The sequence below is a fragment of the Nicotiana tabacum genome, chromosome 19 (genome assembly GCF_000715075.1).
Source record: "Nicotiana tabacum cultivar K326 chromosome 19, ASM71507v2, whole genome shotgun sequence".
NCBI classification, from domain to species: Eukaryota; Viridiplantae; Streptophyta; class Magnoliopsida; order Solanales; family Solanaceae; genus Nicotiana; species Nicotiana tabacum.
In genome coordinates, this window is record NC_134098.1 from 110,037,281 (window position 1) to 110,058,232 (window position 20,952).

Here is a 20,952-nt window from a genome sequence, read left to right on the forward strand (position 1 = left end):
CAATATACATGTATAAATGCATGAAATGCATAAGAAATACGTTAATAAGATTTCTCGGAATGTCAAAAAAATAATATGCATGTCTGAAAAACGTTATCAAATACGTATTTTTCTGAGACGCGTGAACAGAAGATATAATAATAATTCACATGGGGAATCAAGAATATACACACCCCTATTATTTCTATGAATGGAGTCATTTATGGAAGTTGCGTATGTTGCTCGTTTCATTTGTATTATTTGGATCATGCCAAAAAGAAAAAAGGAAAAGCCTTAACATACCTGAATCGATTTTCTTGACAATCCCTTTAACACTGTTGATTGCATGTAAGGAAAAATCCGTATGATATTCTTGAGAAAGATTGCACAGTACTCCCTTATAATCGCAAAAATCCCATTGCTAGTTTTCTAAGAAGTCTTGTAATATATCCTCGGATAATTTCTTTTGCCGAAGGCTCGTTACTTGGAGGTTGGATGAAAGCATCTCAATTCTATATATTAAAGAAGCCTTTTGTTGTGCTTTTCTTGCTGAAGCAAATCACTTTTTCCATTCCATTTTTGTGAATTAAAGAGAGGTCTTTGAATATAATTATTCAACAAGAATGAGATAAGGTGCCCATGTCTTTAAATTTTGCCACCACCTCCTCTAGCACTTAATTAGATGGAAATTTGCTGCCACAAGTCTAGAATCCCACATGGAAGTGTTGTCCCCTAATGATTATCCAAAATTGTACTTAAATAATTAACCACAAACTTCTAATTAATTGTTAATCTCCCACTAAAATCAATAATTACCCAATTATCCACATAATTAGGAATTTTCTCAAATTACTTAAAATACTACTCACTTTATATACCTTATACACCTTACTATCATGGTCATGTGGTACCTTGTATGGCACTAGTCCATAAATACCGGGTATTTTAGCTCGGGCCGTATTTTATCCCAAAATGTCAATCATTGACGAAATTCCTTTTCTTTCATTTGCTTACCCTTTCTCCTTCACGAATTTACTCATCACCTGTTTGAAATAGCATAATGCTTATAATTTCAAAATAACCTCATTTCCGAATTTTACGTCGATTAACTTACGACGAAACTTTAACATTCGAAAATGCAGGATGTAACATCTCATTTACGGGCTTCCATCGATTTATTTATGGAATACTTTCATGTACGAAAACATGGGGTGTAACAGCAATTGAAACTTTTAGAGTCGAGTTTACGCTCTTTCCTCCTCTTTCGATAAGCTTTTCATAGCCGTAGTCGTACTCAAGTACCTTTGCAGGGGAATCCACTACTGAGATGGAGAGAATCCCGTGATGCATGTGCTCTTTTGAGGGTTGAAGGAAGAAGTAAGCACAGTTATTGCACTTCTTTGTGGTAAGGCAGTAGTAGCAAAGAAAGAAGTTGCTCACTCTGCTTTACCGAGAAAGGGGCGATTATTATACAGAAGTAAAACTAGTAAAGGAAGATGCCGGAACTCTTGCTTTCGTCTTGTCTTTACGCTTCCCCCATCCTCCCCTCGCCTGTCCACTTAACTATGATACCCGAATCACTTTTTTGTTTGAAGTTTATTGGACATGAATGAACCCAAACAGACGTACCCGCTGCTTCTGCTTTCTGCCATATAGGTTCAGTTTCATAATATTATTACCGGACTCCATTTATTGAATTTGGTCTAGCTATATTACAAGCTTGTGTTTTTACGATCTTAATCTAATTATAGTAGACAACCAACTTTCTTAATAAAGAAAAGTTGGGGACATAGTAAACCTCCTACTATAAGAGCGATTCCCTGGGACCGGAAGGGGAAAGACTGAATCTTGAAAGATTGAGCCCCCGGCTAGAAAGATCGGGAGGGTTAGTGTCCTCTTAAGAAGGAATACCCAACTTCTGGGGTCAGCTTCGATCACGAAGAGAGAAGAGTGGACCACTGAAAGTATCAATTCCTATCTGCCCAAGGTAGAGAGTTAGATTTCAAATCCAACAATTTATTGACCTACGAATCAGCTATTACGCAACTCAGCCCTTCTCCGCAAACTCTTTCAGTTGTTGGATGCGCAAAACAACCTATTCCATTTTACAATGACTTGGTGACCTTTGACACGTTACACCTAGTTGCACGTAATCTTTACTTTTGCCTTTCACTCATGCAGTTGGACTGACTAGTGACTTTAAATTAAACCTTGAGACCGAGCCCTGCCTCTTACCTTTTGGTTCATTGCAATGAAAGACTAAAAAGAAAAAAGAAATCTTTCGGCGGACACAAGCCCTCCGGACTTGACACTTGGACACCGGTAAGCTTGCCCCTTGAGAATGGGTCCTTCAATTGGAACTGCCCTTTTCCTTTCCAAAGTGGAATTCCTCCTTGCTTTCCCCTTTGACCTTTGCCAAACTCAACTTTTGCTGTTGCCAGGTGGAATGATTCATTCAACCTCGGTATCGGCAACCAAGACTCCCTTCTCTATCGAATGAATCTTCAAATCATCATCTTCAAACCACGACTCCGATCACGGTATCTAGTTGACTTTATCTCAGGTGATACGGACGGGAGAACACTTCACAAAATGCGCTTTGACAGCGAGCGAGATCTTTAAAATTCAATTAGAACAACACTAGGTAGGTAAGATATAGGATTCTTGTCTGAGTCGCGTCGATCACAAAATGGATCTATGATTTCAAGTCTACTTGTTGATTTCGAGAAAACCGAATCAATTGGCTTTTTTCCCATCGATGCCTCCAACTCGAGATTTTTCTTCATAGAACTGGCCATCAAATATATATTCATCCATCTATCAGCCGCATCTTCTTTAGTGAATGAAAGAGGGACTCATTTCATAGGTAGCAAGGATATGAATAAGGGGGTTCAATGAAGGTTGTTGTTGATGCTTTTATTCCAACTAGCGAGGAAAGGCCTCGTTTTGGTCCTGTAGAATGAATGTGAAAACTAGAATCATCAGAATCATATGATTCAGATACCTGATGAAATGAACAAATAAAAGATCAGGGATAGTCGGGATGACCTATTTCAAGATCAGATGACCCACCTCTTTGTCCGCTTGGAAGGGCTAACTCGGATAGGTCAGATACGAGGGAAACGGCCCATAAAGAGAGATCGGATGCCCTTTCTAATGCAGTTCACGATGAGGAGCTGCCAACTAGCTAAGCTAGGCAGTTTGTTGTTAGAATATCTATCCTAGTAGCAATATGGAAAGAATATACTATACATTATAGGAGAGTAAAAGAATAGGCCTGTTGGAACTATATGAAGATTAGAATGATAAGGAATATCTGTATCTGTATATAATAAGTTGGGCTCTAACGTTCCCGCCCACCTCATTAATATCTGAAGGGAAGAATCCGAGGGTATCCTGATTATTAAGGGACATGGACACTATCAATAGGGTATGGTTCTTTTTTATGACCCCGGATGACAAACACTGCTTTAAATAAGGCGCAGTGAATAATGCGCCAGGCCGCCTAACCAGTTGAACCATTCTCTTATAGAACAGGTAAGCCATCAGGTCAAAGTACGTATTTGAGGATTGCCTCTCCATGACAGATGTCTTCCTCCTCATTTTCCAATAACAAATTCAAATAGGCTTGACTCTTCAGCTTGGTTTATCTGTGACTACTGGACCCTCCGCATAATCTTTGATTATTGACTTCTCCGTAGTCGAACCTGCCATCGACCCCTGTTGATAACTTGTCCTTGTAACTTTCCTATGTATGGTCTCTCCACTAAGATTTGATCTACACGCACTAGCTTCCTCGGCGACTAGTGCCAAACTGCTGGTCTTTCGTCCATTGCCTATGGTCTTTCGTAAGTAGTCTATAGTTCACTTTCGTCTATGGCCTGTCCTGCTCTCTTTTCAATTTAGTTATTAGTATTTCAAAGTGGTGCATAATCTCTTGCTTGACTATTGAATGAATCTTATGCTCGTCCGGTCCACTCCTATGTCTTCTCTTGCCTATCGTCCACTTCGGTGTATCCAACATTGGAAAAATGATCTCTTCCACTAACCTTTTCCCATGAACTTCTATAGTCCCTATCTAATAGTCAACCCCCTACTGACTAAGGCTAAGGTGGTGTCAACCAAAGGGGCAAGAAGTTCTCACATGAATAGACGTTTGAATATTCGCACAATACTTGAACCTTCGATCACTCGGATTCGTCGTTTACTTTCTCAAACTGACGAAGCCTACTCGAGCTTCATATTCCCTGCCCCCATACCTGAATGAAGGAAAGTAATAGCAAGAAAAATAGGCTATTCCATCGTTGGCATAAGATGAACTACTGAATCCAACCAAGTATGAATGAATAGGCATGTGGGAAAAACATTGCTTACATTGATTCAATTGATTTGAAGCGATAATTATACTATACATACATAGTTTTCACTTGGGTTTTTACCGAATTGTTCACAAGCCCATCAGAAGCACCCTCAGCAGAAACCCACTCTTCCAGAGTCTCATCCATCATCTACATAGCCGACTATTTAATAGCCTTTAGATCTTCCTGTGAGTTAGGCCTAATACTCTACTATATATGGTAGGCTAGGCTCCTTCCTCTGTTCTTTTTAATATACACTAAACCGAAAGTTTTGGTTTCAATGACTCCACAAGGCATGACCTATTTGATCGTTTCGAACCAGCTTCAGCATCGAGTAAACAAAAGAAGAATTCACTATTGGATCCTTCGGCCGTGTGGACATCAAAATATACATTTTCATGAGCATGAGTTGGAGTTTAGGAATCGGGTATAGGTGTTGTCCATTCCATAGACAAGAGACCCGCTGGCCCACTAGTGGTTTTTGTTGGTAAAATACAACAGGTTCAAGAACATAGAGCTGAGATATTTAGCTATTTATCCTTAGAGAAAAGGTGACTTCCCTACTCCCTTGCTTTTACAGAAGAACGACAACTGCCTTCGTGATCCCCACCCAGGAATCACTTCACTTCACGTGCCTGTAGAATCGGGAATTTATTCCTATAATAAGGAAGGGCGGTCTTTACAAAAGGCGTGAATGAAAATAAAAAACATCTCCTGGATAGAAGAGAGATTTGGCGATAAGCTTGTGCTTGTTTGGAGGGATCATCATAAATGATTAAAGTGTATCGTTCACGATACATAAAATATTCATAAATAGCTGCTCCTGTATAAGGAGCAAGGTATTTTAATGTAGCAGGGGAATCTGCCCTTTTGGCTACCACAATAGTCTATTCCATCACTCCCCCTTTCCTGTAAAGTAGTTACTACATGTGCCACAGAAGATGATTTTTACCCTATGCTACATAAACACATATTACATTTTGACCTTGTTGATTGAGAATCCTATCAGTGGCTACTGCTCTTTTACCGGTCTGTCTGTCCCCAATAATGAATTCTCACTGACCACATCCTATGGGGTATCAATCAATAGAAATAAGCCCGGTTTGAAGAGGCTCATATACGGAACGACACAAAATAATACTTTGGGCGAGAGATTCAATTTATCAAAATTCAGAAGCTGAAATTTAACCTCCAGTGACAATCCCCTTTATTGTGTTGAAATCGGTCTTAACCGCTCATTTGTGAGAGTAAATAGAATAGTATCGGGGATGGAATACAGGACAATAGTTGAATTGAATCAGATTCTCGCTCAAAGCCTATTCTTGAGGCACTCTTTCTCTTATAGCGGAATTCCCCTTCACTTGCCAAACCTTATTCCTCCCGGTCCTTTCAAACCAGACACTGAATACCTGGCCTTACCAAATTCTAGTTTCAAATCTAGTCTCGGCATCAATCCATGAAAGCCTTCAAGCTCAATCCCTTCCTTCTAGCCTTCCCCGCTCTTTGGGATAGCAGGAATATTAAAGATCGTGGCATTTCTCTGCCCCATGGGATGCTCATTTGAAACCTTTGTCCGGTCAATGCGAGAAAGAGAGAAGTGATGTAAACATAAGAATGGAAGGTTTGCTTGTCAGCTGTCGGGCCAATGAGGCTCTTCTAGCTTTACCTACACGGCAAGGGAAAGATCAAAGGCAGTTCCAAAAAGGAGTTCCCTATTTCCAGCTTGATAAAGTAAAGTCTCAGTGCCAGTTGTAAGGTTAGGAAAGCCAGGTATGATGAAATCCTCTTTTCGAATAGGAATTGATTCGATCTTATTATTAGAATATGAAGATTCAACTGAATATACTGTTTTTCAAGAAGGAATCGCCATCACCAGTGGAAGTTGAACCCGACAATCTCTTCCTCCTGAAGTATGGAAAAAGGAAGAAAAAGCAGTCAACCACAGGGAAGCCTCTATCTCAATCCAGTAGCAAGGTTTCAATGAGATATTTGTACGCGTGTAATGAAAACAATATATACTTTTTATCCCGAATTCCTTATTACTCTAGGTCCTTGTTCTTGCTCTCTGTGAAAGATCCAGACGATGGAAGGAAATAGAGAAGGTAAGGGACCGCTTTCCTTGTTCAAGCCAGTATTGTTTGAGTAAGTAGTAAGTAAGTTAGAAGTGGGGAATTGGCGAGGAGGAATAAATCTTATTTCAAGTACTAATAAAAGCATGCATTACAAACTCTTGTGCTCACTTATCCCAAGTATAGGATGTTTTCCCTGAGCCTGTATGTGTTGAATAAGCTAGAGATTCTCTCTAAGGTTGATAGAATATATGTTTTCTTTCTCTGATAAAAGGTTGCCCAAAGAGGACTAAGAGACAGATGATGTGCTTGCAAGTAATCTTCAGCCAAGCATCAGATAAACCAAGTTCGGGTTGGGATAAGGGATATTTACCCCAGCAATATAGAATAATTATTACCCCCAGCACATCCCCAAATAAGAGCATCGTCTTTAACCCTAGAAAAGGTGTAATGTAATTTCTTGGTACGATTACATTGCTTGATGTAATTGAGTCTCAAAGGGTACTTGCATAAGTAATCTCCTTTCTTATGAGAACTACGAATCATCCTCATCAATAAGCTCTACTCTACCTTCAGGAGATGTGGAGGCAATAGGTCATGTGCAACTTTAACTAACTCTACTCCTCCATACGCCTATCCTTTAGTTTAGTGGGCCAGGTCCTTCAGCCTTCCATTAGCTTTCTATTTAGTTTGCATTCAATGTCTTGGAATGCAATCTTATGTGCTTTCGGGTATAGGCACCATTCTCCTAACTTTTTTGAAGTCCTAGGATTCTCCCCTAGTATTCTATTCTCTCCCCCTCTTGGCCTTGCTTTCATTCCTGTCTCATTTGAAATAGCTCTTAAGGCAGGGAGTCTTATCAAAGCTATCTAAGACTTGTAAGACTCCTCTATCTATATATAGAGAGGTCATGGTATGGAGGGAGTATTTCTATGCGCAACATCGTGGTTGGGGCATTCCTCCTTCTTTTAAAAGAAGACTAGAGGACGAAAGAAGAAGCTCTTACATCGGATAAAGCCTAATTCCACTGTCCTTTGAAGATTGGAAGATAGTGAAGGCTGAATTCCTTTTTAAAGATCACTCAATGATGTGGCAAATCCCCTTTTTTAATTCTATGAAGGGCACGAATGGTATAACATAGTTGCCACAAAGACACTGTTATTTTTGTCTTTCTATTTTTGAGGTCTGATCCAACGGTAAACTCTAGACACATCGCACATGCGATTGACGGCTTTTGTATCGATGGAGAAGCTAGGGTTCAAAAGGGACAATGAAACTGCTACTGGACTGACTTGTTAGGCCTTCTCTCTTGCGAATGAACTAAAGGCTAGGCGCCTCAGGGAAATACATAGTGCTGCGGGAGTCCGTTCACCTTGAAGTGGAACTGTTGTAGCGTGGAATGTCACTAGTTGAGATGCTTGCTGTTCTGGTTTCATTTCGCCCCTCTTACAACACAAGAAAGAAGGTGAGAGTAAGCACGACTTTCTTCTTCTCTTAAATATATCCTAGTTAAGAAAAGAAGAAAGTCTAGCCAAAATAAACTTTTTTACCTAAGCAATAAACTATATGAAATCAAGCAGAGGAAGCAAAGAGGTACTTGAGAGGATGGAGGGCAGGGGCCCCTAATCGAACGCAAGGAGGAAGAGTGGGTTCCCCTAAGTAGTCGGAGGAGTCTTCTTTGAACTAAAATACAATTTCACTTGAATTCTTCCTGTGAGTGAATCCAATCAACTAGACTCTTCCGAAATTGCGTAAGTAATGAGAAAGAGATTCGCTCCTTCTGTTCCCGACAGGACATCAATTTGGCACTGGAATTATCCACAGCAGATCCGAAAGCTTTAGAATTTTCCAGAGAACGATTGCTAGCTAAAGGTATGGATAAAAGAAAGAAAAAAGCATTTCTTCTTTCAGTGAAGCTAAAGTTATCTTCTCTTTATGTGCATTCCTTTTATTTAAGATAGCATGCTAGCCAGGGGAAGGATCTCAAGTCCGAGTGGAAGGCTATCCCACAATCCTTCATGAAAACCTTTTGTAAAGCCTATATCGTGTCATTTAAGGCACAGTAACCGTCTTCCGTGTTAGATTCATCGTTGGACCTTATTACCGTTCCGAAAAAGACGTTATAGCGACCATCCTGGGCATTCCACGATTGTTGACCTGTCTCGAACCGGGGAAGACGTTCTTCGAGATACGACATACGGTATAGAAAGGATCATCTAAGGATCTTGTCTGGACGGAGATGTGTCTTTCCTAAGCAAGACGATAAAAAAATAATAAAGACTTTTAAGAATACATAAGACCTTCTTAGTAAAGTCTCTATCCTTATATTACAATCAATCATTCCTAAAGTCAAGACATTGAAGGAGGATCTGCTATCTGATTGCACTGGAGGCCCCGTCTCCATTTAAGTATTAGCCAGTGCTTCTTTCCGCCAATTAGATATGTGGAATCCAACCGTGAAGGGAAACTCCACTCTATGAATCCTATAAGAAGAGAGGTTTCCCGAGACAAGGAGAACCTTTTTGGCAATGCAGATTCCATATCCCAATTTTTCGGAAGGAACCTTCGATATCCAATCCCACGTAGAACCTGCCCTAGAGAGGTTTTCGAGATAAAAACTGGTCATTCTGTGGATCCGAGCTAGAACTCCGGTCCTACAACTCCTTCCCTTGATAGCCTTGAATTGTTGGTTACACCGTACCAGAAAAGCACTCTCTGGGAAATTCGGATCTTTCTTAGCAGGGACAGTACCAAGGATATTAGGGTGGGATAGCTTTTTTTTCTGTGGCAGTCTAAAATCATTCCAATCAATCGGGAAAACCTATACCTGAAAGAGGGAAACCTTCTGTTTGCTTGCCATTGCAATATCGGAAACCGCAGGAAAGAAAGCCCCGGCCTTGTATTTTATTTTGACCTGCAGAAGCTAAACCCGAACCAAACCCCAAGCAAAGAAGGGATGTGTCTTAGTTTAGTCTCGAGGACGGGATAATAGGGGCGTAGCACCAAATATGTCGGAGTAGTCCCATCTAGTAGATGGACAAGCCAGTAGTTCCAATCAAGGAAGCCTTGAACTCCATAGCTTTCTTTCTTGATGGGGACTAAGAAAAGGAGACGAATATAGCTAAACAGCTGCAGCAGAAAGAACGAAAAGCCAAAATTCAAGGTGCATAACGGTATTTTCAAGAATAAGGGAGTATAGAATAAGGGGTTTGCAAGATATAAAAGAATCCGCCGGAACTACGGACAAGGATATTTTACTCAATTCTCCTCTTACTATTTTACAAAGCGGAAGAAAATGAAATTCCACCAGTGTGTATGTAAGACAACCTTAATTCTTTATTTTGAACGCTTTGGGCAAGCCAGAGCAAGACTTCTCTGTGAGAATACCTGGCTATCTCCTACTTTAAATAGCAAAAATCCCTGGAATTCTTTGATGCCGGGGATTATGTCTAAAAATTTCATATTGCGATCTCCGCTGACGATCGTTGTTTTCTTTTAATAAGATCTATTCTTGGGCTATAGCGTTAATATAGCTTCTCTATTTTATATGGGATAGGGCTTTGGGGAACTCCTAGTACCAGTCTAACTAAGAGTCGTCTACTAGGCCAGCTTCCTGTGAGTAAGCCAGTGCTAAAGAAGGGGGCTAAGGAAAAGCTAAAACTTCATTGGGATAGATTCATTGCCAATTAATTTCCACCAATTTTCGCGGTGAGTACTAAGTACTTCGATTAATAGTTTGCAGGATTTCTAGAAAAGGAATAGGCTTTTTATTTAAAGTAAGACTCTTTGCTTACTTCTTTCGGCCAGCTCAGCGGATGAGTGGCCGTATTCGACACCTTTTTCTGTTACGGCTAGTGCGCTATTTGAGATAGTTGAAAAGGTGTGTAGCGATAGAACGTTTTGAATCAATAATTCCTCAAAAGTCATTGCTAGTACATTTAATACAGTTACTGCTATACCTTAAGCCTCAATTAGCAGTCATAAGGCTGACATGTCTTCATCCCGAAATAAGTAGATTCGAAATCTTATCTGTTTGAAAGGTAACTTGAATTAGCACTCGGACTGTGAACTATTGTCACTTGTTAGGCCTCTCGATATAATTGATTTGAAGGAGTGAAATCCACTTGACTGTAAGGAGAGGAGCTCCAGCCACTCTACTTCCACCGTCGTGTAGCCCTGCGAATAATTCGAATATCGGAACATCCTTCCATCCCTCATTTAATCTGATCTACCGGCTCTAAGACCGACTCAATGGGAGCAATCAGATCAATCTTAGGGCTTCGCTTTCAGCGCCTCGAAGACTCAATAGAAATTCCATCTCGTCTTTTCGGATCAATAGCCCCAATCCCCATATTTTCTAAACATGTCTTTTACGGGTAGGTCGAAACATCTCCATCCTTTTTGTTGAGTGTCATATCCTACGAATATTCACCAAAGAACCTTCGTCCTCTTTGTTCCTTCGACATATTCTACCCCGAGGCTGATGCTGATGCTACTACCGATACAAAGAAAGACAAGTCATATTAGGCAATGAAGATGATGCTACTACCTACTAGGCGGACCACCTACAGGGAAATCCTTATACCACTATCAAGACATACTAGGCGATGAGGCTGATGCTACTACCGATACAAAGAAAGACAACGACTTTCTTTCCATCGATGTGAAATCCATTCTATTTCTCTGATGCGCATGTCGTCCGATCAGTCTACTCTGCTTTAGTATGTGCTAGGGAAAAAAGCGGAGCTCCTTCTTGTTGTTCTTTATACCCAAAGCATTGAAAAAGATAAGGGGAAACTTACCTATTGAGAAGTCTTACCATGGGAGTTTATACCTCTATTGGCAATTCCTCTTAAGCAGTGGTGTCCGGTCACCAAGAAATTCTATTGATTCCGTTCAGCGAAAGGGAAGTTGTCCTTCTATCACGAGTTTTGTACTCCCCCTAGGGATCATCCAGGTCAATCTGCATGAGTTTTGTTGTTCATACATGAGCCATAGAAGCACGCTGCCTGCCTAAAATAAGGCTTTGTGAATAAGCAATTCCTTAAGCTCCAGTTACAATTCACTAACCAAGTAGCTACAACTTCAAGAGGGGAATTTGATTCAAAGTGGGTTTTTGTTTTTACTTCCTCGAACGGGTGGAGAAAGATTTTTATTACCCTTTCTTCCATGGGAAGGGAGTTGGTTTATAACAAGACTCTGATGTTTTCTACTAGGCAAAGAATTTCAAAAAAATAAGCTAGAGTAGAGGGCGTGATAGTCCAATTCTACATAGTTCCGTGATCCGCCGAACGAAGTGGTTCCAACAAACCGGACCGGGAGAGAGAAAGAATTCTTTTTCTAAGGCTGCCGGTGGGCTAGGCCCCAGCTCTGTTTGGAAGGAAGCCTCTTTAGATAAGAAGGAGGATGCTACCAAGGCGAGAAGGAAGAAGGAGAGTTCCACTATCTGAGTTAGGCCGATATCATTAGATAGGTAGGCTGATCTCCACTTTTGGATTCCTATTAAGGGAAAGTTTGAGACTTGTCTATTCCTACTAAAGGAAAGAGAAGAAGATCATGACTCCTCTCTTTACATTCAAGTGGCTTTCAGCTACTCTCCCGGACCTATTAATCGAGGAGCTCGAGAATGGAGCAAAAGAAAGAATAGTTAGAGAACGGATGTAAGTCAATTCTGACCCTGCTAGGGAAAGGAAGCAAACTCTTGCTCGACGTAGGATAGAGTAACTATTTTCAAAGCCTGGCCTTTCTGCCCCAAGGCAAGCATTCCAACCAAGCCAAGCAGCTATAGATCTTGAGCGTCTTGCAAGGGCATCTGCTTGTCTATTTGTTTTCTTGGGACATGCTTTATGGTCACATCACCAAGACACCCAATAAGCCTTTTTTGTTTGCGTAATTCTATTATGAAATCAATTCAGGTCAGGCGTTTTAACTGAATAATTACCAAGGAGTTGATTGATCACCAATTTTGAATCTCCAAAAGAGTTGCAACTCTTTCAAATCCATAGCCATCTCAAGTCAAATATGAGGGCTTGGTACTCTGCGAGATTATTAGAACAAGGTTTCGACAAGGTGAAGGATTGCGGCAGAACTTCTCCTTCAGAAGTAAGAAAGATGACTCCAGCTCTATCTTGATGAGCTGCACCATCAAAGTACATCTTCCATGGTGGAAGAATTTTGACCACAAGCACATCTTCATCATGTCGTTAAACAATTCCCATTCAGCAGGTATTGGGTCAAAGAACTATGAAATTCTTTTCTTTCTTCTTTTGCTTTTTTGTGGGGGACTTATTAAAGGAAGGTTTCAACCTGGCATAAGCTAAGGTACCCCGCTCATTAGTCACTTCCCCTGCATGGTCAACTCTTGCCATGTTAATGTATTTGAATTAATCATATATTCATTCTTACGCGTAGAGATACCTATTTATAATGGTTTCTTCCTGCATCAATAGTAGCTTGAAGCTATAGTTTAAGAGAAGTGACAAGATCATCAAAAAAGGGAGGCACTCAAGCTTGACTATACGATTGGTAGGAAAGATTTTAGACTTGAGCATACGCCTTCTTCCTCTTTGGATATGGCAACGTGACACGCAATGGATCGGTTAGAAAGGAGAACAAATTGATCACTTGTCCCCTTCTCAACAACCTTTCCCATATCTGTAGATATAGTAGATTTCCTATCCTTGGTCAACCTAAGAATTTTCTTCTATCTATATTTAGTTACCATCGATTCGAGCCTATGCGAAGCAAGCCTACACCCTAGACTGGCTCCAGGCCAAAGTGATGAAAAGGAGAACGGTCATATATCGTAATATAATATAAAAAGGTCCATGAGAGAAAGCCTAGCCATATCTTAACGTTATGATTCTAGTCAGCTCGTCTCTCTCTTGAGGCCAATAACCAGTGACTCTTTTGTTAACCACATGTAGAATATCTTGTGTAGTCGGGTAGGATAACTAGAATCTATCTTTTCTTTAGTTTGTAATCGATTTATATATGCTAAGCTCCCCTTTTTTTCTCTACTTTGCTTTTCTCTTGCCTCTCTTTAAAGTAAAGCTGCTTCTTAGAGTTGGCTTTTGCAATTGTAATCTATCTCTATCTGGCTCCTCGCTTTGAACTCAAATAAGACCTTATTTTTGTCAAGTGACTTTGTTCTTGGTCTTCCTATTCCCTTCGCTTTCCAAGACGTTGCCTCTAAGGCCCAGGTACTTTTTTTGGATCAAATGATTGATTTAGATTTGAAATTCCTCTTTACCAAGGGAAGAGAGGGTAGATCAGGTGTCCTCTTGGATGTTCCAAACCACCATCTTAGGCTTCCAGCATTTGCTTTAGACAGAAAGTTTGGGACGCAAAGTGTGCCCTCATAAGGAAGGGAAAAACATCAAAATATGTCTTTTACGTAACTTGGATAGATGAGTGGACAATCCTGCACCAATCGTTTATGAGTTGTATCGCTCGAACACTATAACCTACCCCCCGAAATCGGTATCCATTCTTCCTGGTGTTTTACTCCTCTGAAAGGCTATTGAAACAAGTCCTGATCCGAAACTTCTCTTAAGGGAAAACCTTAAAAACTTATTTTGAGCAGGGTCCTCTGCTGGCATATTCCTTATTTTTCTTTATTATATTATGTATGGCATTTCCAAGTTGAAGTAATTTTAGCACGCCTGTCTCCATCCCAAAAAAAGATGTATATTCCGGACATTTTGTCGTGGGTGCTACTTGAAAAAATAGATGTTAACTGACCGATGGATTCCCCGGTTTTTGGATTTTCATTTCTTTATGTAAAAATTGATGGATCAAAGGCCTCGTCTATCTACCCTTCTATAGAGAAGGGGCCTTCAAGCGTACAAAGTGTTAAGAAAACATTGGATGTTGCTTAGTTGCTTCTCACGCACAAAGCTCGCCACTGAAGCATTAAATGTACTTCTATTTAGCAAATAGAGTTTGAGTGAGCTAAACCAGAATCAAAAGGAGATCTAGCCTGCAACGAAACTAAAATGAAATTAGTTAGAGACAGATTCAGTGGGGCACCCACCTTATAGTAGGTATGCAACCAACCCTTCTTCTGTAGTCTATCTATAAGTAGTATTCAAAAGAAGAAATTGAGGTTTGATACCATTTGTGTTCAAAATAGGATACCTCATAGGTCATTTCTTCTCTCCCCTTTTGTTGTTATAGCTTCAACTTCTTTCTAATATCTACTTGCTTTGCTTCAAAGCCTTACCATCCCTTCGCTGCCTCCACAGAAAGATTGGTCACTTTTTTTTTTTTTGGGATTAGTCTCATAACTCAAATTCTCTCTAAAACGGTAAAATAGACGGCGCAGCGCTGCCTACGTGCTAATTAGCTTCTGATGTATTCTTTGGCATTGATTTGATTAAAGGAAAGGTAAAGCCTTCACTTCAAGCTTTGAAGCTAAGTTCGTTATTCGGTCAATGATAGGCTTTAGGCCTTACCTTACTCTCTAGGGGTTTACTCTTCTACTTAGGTTCCTAGCTAGGCTGATGCCTTTGCCGAGTCTTAAACTCCGACTCCTAAACTCAAAACTGGCCGGAAATGCCCATTTTGAGCTCGCTCAGGCGGATGATCTCGCTGATCTTGACTTTACAAATTGTCAGCTTCTGTCTTTCCATACGGAGTCTGGCACTTTTCTTGTATGCTTTATCTTTATATGGCCGGTCTTTATTTCCCTTTTTATGATCAAAAGATCTTTTTTGACACGCTATCGCTATAAAGGTTACAACCTAAGCATTCAAATGAAGGGTTATTACATAAAAATAATTACATAAGTGATTAGAGCGATGCCCCCTTGCTTTGGAAAGAGTTGACTTCTTCCTGTGCAGGATAGCCACTGACTCTTCCGATTAATTAAGATATAGGGAAAGGCCAACGCGTCAAAGTAAAGTCAGGTTCATCAATCAACGTAACTGGTTCAAATACATAAGCTAGGTCATAGAAGGTAGATTAGATTCGACAATCTTAAGTAGTGGAGATGGCCCTTAGCCGAGATACGATACTGTCAGCTAATCACTAGCTTTTGGTAGAATAATATCGTAGAGTCGGAGAGGAAGAAGAATTCCATCATAGAGGGATCAACGTGTAAACATGAAGGGCTAGGATTTAGCTCAATAATGAAAGTTAGGCTCGATCGGAGGAAGCATTACCTCTTAGATGACCCAAGCAAGTCATTAAGCTATTAGATGGATCCTACTAACTGTAGTTACTTAAGGTCGAGTAGTAGACGGATGAAGCCCACAGTTCTAATAGGTTTTTACTTGAGATTTCCGCAGCAAAGCAACTCTACAAGCCACTACAGTGAGGTTATAGGTCTGATTTCTTTCTCGTATTAAAATCATAGAATGCTATACGCAGCCCCCTGCAAGGTTCCTTAAGATAGCGGTATTTTGTGTATAAGATTGGCATCCCCATTCTAAGGTTAGTTAGTACATATTTCGTGAGTTCCACTTTTAGTAGCCTTTATTCCTATCCCGCGTAAGAACATAGGTTTTTTTCCCATAGTATTTACTCACCTTGCTTTAACTACAGAACTACCTTTCACTTTAAGTAGGACTCTAAGATCTCTACCTTAGAATGAGTTAGATTTCCTGTGTTAACAAGAAGGAATGGCGGGACCCTAAAGAGATGGCTATGAGACTAGTGCAATCAGGTAATCGACCAAGTAATCCACATACATGTTAAAAGAGCATTCAAGCCCTAGTGTACTTATCCACTGAAGGAGAAGAATAACAAGGTCTTCTTCCACAGTAAGAATTGCCACTTAGTCCAATCCAAGAGTAAACAAGGGATGCCTCATTAAGCAAGAACCCGAGCTAAGAGCGGGGCAGTTCAATTAAGGTATAGAGAAAGCTCCAAGCAGCTACCATCGATCAACCTTATTCAGGCACATCAATCAATGATCTTGCTTACCGGATAACTTTCTTGGTGAAGGAGAGAATGTTTGACAAGCTAAGAAAGTCTCGTTGAAAGCAGGAACTCAGACTATGATGACTATTTTCACTAGTTTCAAAGGCTTGATTGACCCTTGGGATTGAATCTAGCGAGGGGGTGCCCTCGTAAAGACAAAAACCTCGTTACGCCGAAAATAGTAGAGGTGCGACAACGCTTTGGTAGGGAGTGGAAACTTACTTTCTGTCTGGTTAGTAGGAGTTTCTTGCCTGCTAAGGGATTAGTCCATGTTAGACCGAGAAGTAAGAGTTTGTAATTGAAGTTGGGGGGCTGAATAGATAAATTCTCTACCCACATAGCGCTAAGAAGCAAGTTTCGATAGCCTATGATGAAATAGCACAAAAAAAGGGCAACGCGAATAATAGTGTTAGTAGTTCGTGAGGCTAATTTTGAGCTAGATAGTGGATTGATGTTCACTGTAGCACTATCTGACCTTGAAGGTTAAGTTAGTGTACCACGAACTTCATCCACATATTTCGGATGTTGTGGCATCAGTTATCTAGCTACATTCTATTACCGGTTAACACCATTTTGGAAAACTTTTATTCCGGTTACTGCTTGTTAAATTCCATTAGGTTCTTTGTCAAATACTAACTAATTTGAATCCATATTCTTTGGGGGTGTAACTTAGGTTGTTCTTTCCTTCGAGCTAAGATAGACCCTATCAAAAACTAGTTCCACAAGCATCTTCCATTCATCTCGACCTAGATTGATCTTTGCTCTGATTATGATAAACCATCATCAATTTGTATAGTATATATACCCCCAAGCCCTCTTTTTGTACCCATTTTTTCTTTCTAAAAGAGGGCCTGGAACTGGGCTCTCTTCACAGCCCCTAAAGGCGTTAGGAAGAGATTTAATCAGCCAGCATAATAACTTCAATCGATAGAAAAATCTATCAAGACCTAAAACAAAGAATACCATCAATTTATTTTGCATATCTTGATATTTTTCATATCAAGACCTAAAATAAAGAATGCCATCTACCCTATGTAGGCGACACAAGCTACGGAGCTGTAGACTTAAGACCTAAGGATATTTCTTTGACGGGTGATCGGGTCTTAGAATCCTCAGGAAAGTGTAAGCACCTGTATACAATTTCTATTTTGCTTTCTATATATAGATATGACTTTCTCTTGATGGAATATACCAAGCTAAATCTTTTTTTTAGAACCACAACTTAGTGAAGTTGGCGACAACTGCTATTAGGGTCTGTCTTAAGGCATTGGCTCTTTAAAAATAGGATTTCCTATCGTTGCATGGGTTCCTTTTTGTATAAAACATATTGACTACAAATTGTACTAAATAATGAATATTGACTGTTTGATAACGTGAAGACTGTGATCTCGACTTAGAATAATCAAACGCCTATCACGAGTCACGTGGGCACTCCCACCAGGTAGAATAGTTGTGATATCCCCATCAAGATTTAACTCTAAGAGGATACTATTCATTTCTTCTTTACACTGCTGCTCGCTTTGGAGACTAAACAATGGATATAATACGTAACATTCAGCCAAGTAATGATAATAAGAAAGACTAGGGTATATCTATTTAAATCCCCGGTCAAGATCATCCAACATAAAATTGTATAAGACCTTAGTGATTAACCCAGCGTGTGGGATCCCTACTTCCATAATATAACAATTAATTCCATTTTGATCATAAACTGGTATCTTAAAAAAGGAGGAACCTAAGGATATTACGTAGCTATCACGCACCAAGGGTGCCAGCTTTCATAATATTTTTTATGAGGAGTAGTACCTTGTGAGGGTGCTAGATTCAAGATGAAAATAGTTCTAATCTTCCCCACTCCATCTAATTTAGCAAAGAACTCACGACGATCTCTGGGAAAACCACACGACTGCTCTTGAAAGATAGATGAACGCATAGATCAACTATTCAACTTATGCACCAGAGTGATTAAAACGAGAGCGTCCCTTTCACCGGGACAAACAACCCATTTATGATCAGGGTCCCTTGGCTGACATAAAGTGTCAACATAAAAGAAAAGTTCCTCGTCTTTGGGAATACTTAATAACTTAAGTGGGGACAATGCGTACTTCTCTTTTGAGATAAGAATGATTATATCACATACTCTTAAAGGGAACAACGAAAATAGATCACCAAGTTTAGCATAGACATATAATATTGACTGGGCAAGTTGCTGTGCGGAGCACGAATAAGATGGATGTTTTCGTGGGTCCTCGACATTTGAATCAATTCTGAACGATCAATATCTCTATCTGGCTTTGTTATTATGGAGAGATATGGAGAGAGGGGACAGCTTTGTCGCGGACCTTTCTTTGATTTCTTTTATGAACTCCACTGGATGTCCAAAGATTATAGGGGCTTTCCATTGTATATAAATAAACTTTCATATCCTACTCGGCAAATACCATTTTCCCTAAGCGTATAGAAACCAATGATTCAAATTTTCATATGCTACTGGTTTGGTGAGTTTAGTGATCATGGCTAGCTCACCTGATCTATCAGTTGAGTAGTAAACCTCCTTGGGATAATTATCAATATCTCTTCCTATCAAAATGAGATTGGGAGGGCGCTCTTTTTAAAGAGCCAGCATGTCTCTCAATAGAAACTATTGGCAATAACCTTAGTCATTCTCTTATATAGTGTAGTCCCCAAAGCAATGGGCCTCGGTTTAGTGAGGTTTTGCTTTTTGGGGAATCATTGCTAGGAATAAGTATTGAATTGCACCTGGTTTGCTCTTGTTTGACTTCAATTACCATATGGAAATGGAGATCGTCCAACATTATGTTCTAGCACTGCCCCTGATTTAATCAATGAAGTAGAAGTTGAAGTTCTGTTCGAATCCATATAGTCTAGTAATTTTTTTACTATGAATAGCCCCTAATGTCGATAGAGAGCTTACTGCCTGGCCCTTTATAGTCATGACTGTCAAAGAAGCATGCTTAACACAACCTATAGCATAAAGGCATTCGAGCCGCGTCTAAACTAAATGTTGGGCAAGGGCTCGTACTCTCTCTTTTGTGGATACACTATCCCTTCCGGCTATGGTATGGGGAAGGGGAGGTGAGATCTACTCATTGATTTTATATTAGATGAGCGGCCTTACTATAATCGTTCGGGAGACATGGGTCCACACGCTGCACACAAGAATGAATTATTATGCGGTCGGTAAACTCTTTCCCTTCCGCTGGCAGCCTATCAAATCGAATAACTTATTTTTGAATATGTCATTATATCATGTTCATGTATTTGATTTTCCATTTTTTTATGTTCTTGCTCGTGCCCTAATAGAGAATGGGCACGACTCCCCCTCTCCCCATTCCACCGTCCAAACAGGCCGGCCGTTCTAAGTTTTGTGGTTGGGTCGGATAGGACCAGATCCAATCGGATCTGATCGTAGCTTCGAGTTCAGGTGTCGTACTGCGGTCGGACCGGAAAAGAAGGGAACATCGAACCTCCTACCAAGAGGCCAAGGTTGCTTGCTAACTCTCAGCCACTTGTTAGAAGGAAATGCAGCTTGATTGTCGGGGGGAATCAACGAGAAGGGAAAAAAAGTAGATTATTCTATTTCTTCATTTGGTAAGGATTGTCTTTTTGTTCATTGTTATCTTAAAAACCATTGTCTTTTCTTTGTTTGTATCACCGAGACACGCCAAGGGTCGCCCATATGTACCTCGGTAGCCCCGGCCCATTCAAATCAAAATAGAACCAGCACCTACGACTAAGGGGAATGGATTGTCCACCACAGGGTGAGAGAATCTTATAATACGAGGGCTAGTGACTGGTCAAGTCATTAAAATTAGTCATTTTGATCAACATGGCTGCAGGTGGACTAGGTTTATGGGTTTAAACCCAAAGGTCAAGTCATTAAAATTAGTCATTCCAGGAAATTCATACGCTCCGCGGACGGAGAAAAAAGTGGAGTCTTGGTCAGAGCAATCCTCCCTATTCTATTACTTGACATAATTAGGAGAAGCTCATCAGAAACTAGAGCTAGAAACGTTTTATTCCGTTTCGTTCCGGTTCCTCATTTGCTTCTTCTCGAATCCAAGGGGGACTTCTCATATTTATAATCTTTCTACGGTGTGCTCTATTTACTATTCTTTTGTACTTTCTTTTATTTTACCACGCGATAGGTCAGCGAAGCCTAAGCGGTCAAGGAGGAGGAAAGTCCAAACACTTCGCCCTAACGGGAACGAGCAATGACGAAATGAGAAGATGAGGTGCCTCGGGCACCCCCATTTTTAAATAAGGGTCGAAGGTTTTGGGCCTAAAGCTTTTCCCATCCCCCCTTCATTGGACGGTGCATGTGTGGAGGGTGCGCGACCTGAAACCGGGCTTGAAGCTCTTACCTTACTGGCAAGTCGAAAGCTGATGGCTGTTGGTCACGACTAGTATCAAAAAGCTCCTATGAAGATGAATATTTCACATGGAGGAGTGTGCATCTTTATGTTGGGTGTTCTTCTGTCGTGCGACCTGGCGGCATATGTGCGACCTGTGGCCCACGCCTCCATGGCTACTAATAAAATAAGACTGGAAACCTAAAACTAAACGAAAATAGTAGGTACAAAGTAAATTGCCCAATATTT

At 40.4% G+C, this 20,952-nt stretch overlaps 1 pseudogene; it reads left to right on the forward strand.

The window, feature by feature from the left end:
• Positions 1-5,951: 5,951 nt before the first annotated feature.
• Positions 5,952-20,908, forward strand: LOC142173653 (cytochrome c biogenesis CcmF C-terminal-like mitochondrial protein; annotated as a pseudogene).
• The last annotated feature ends 44 nt before the right edge of the window (positions 20,909-20,952 follow it).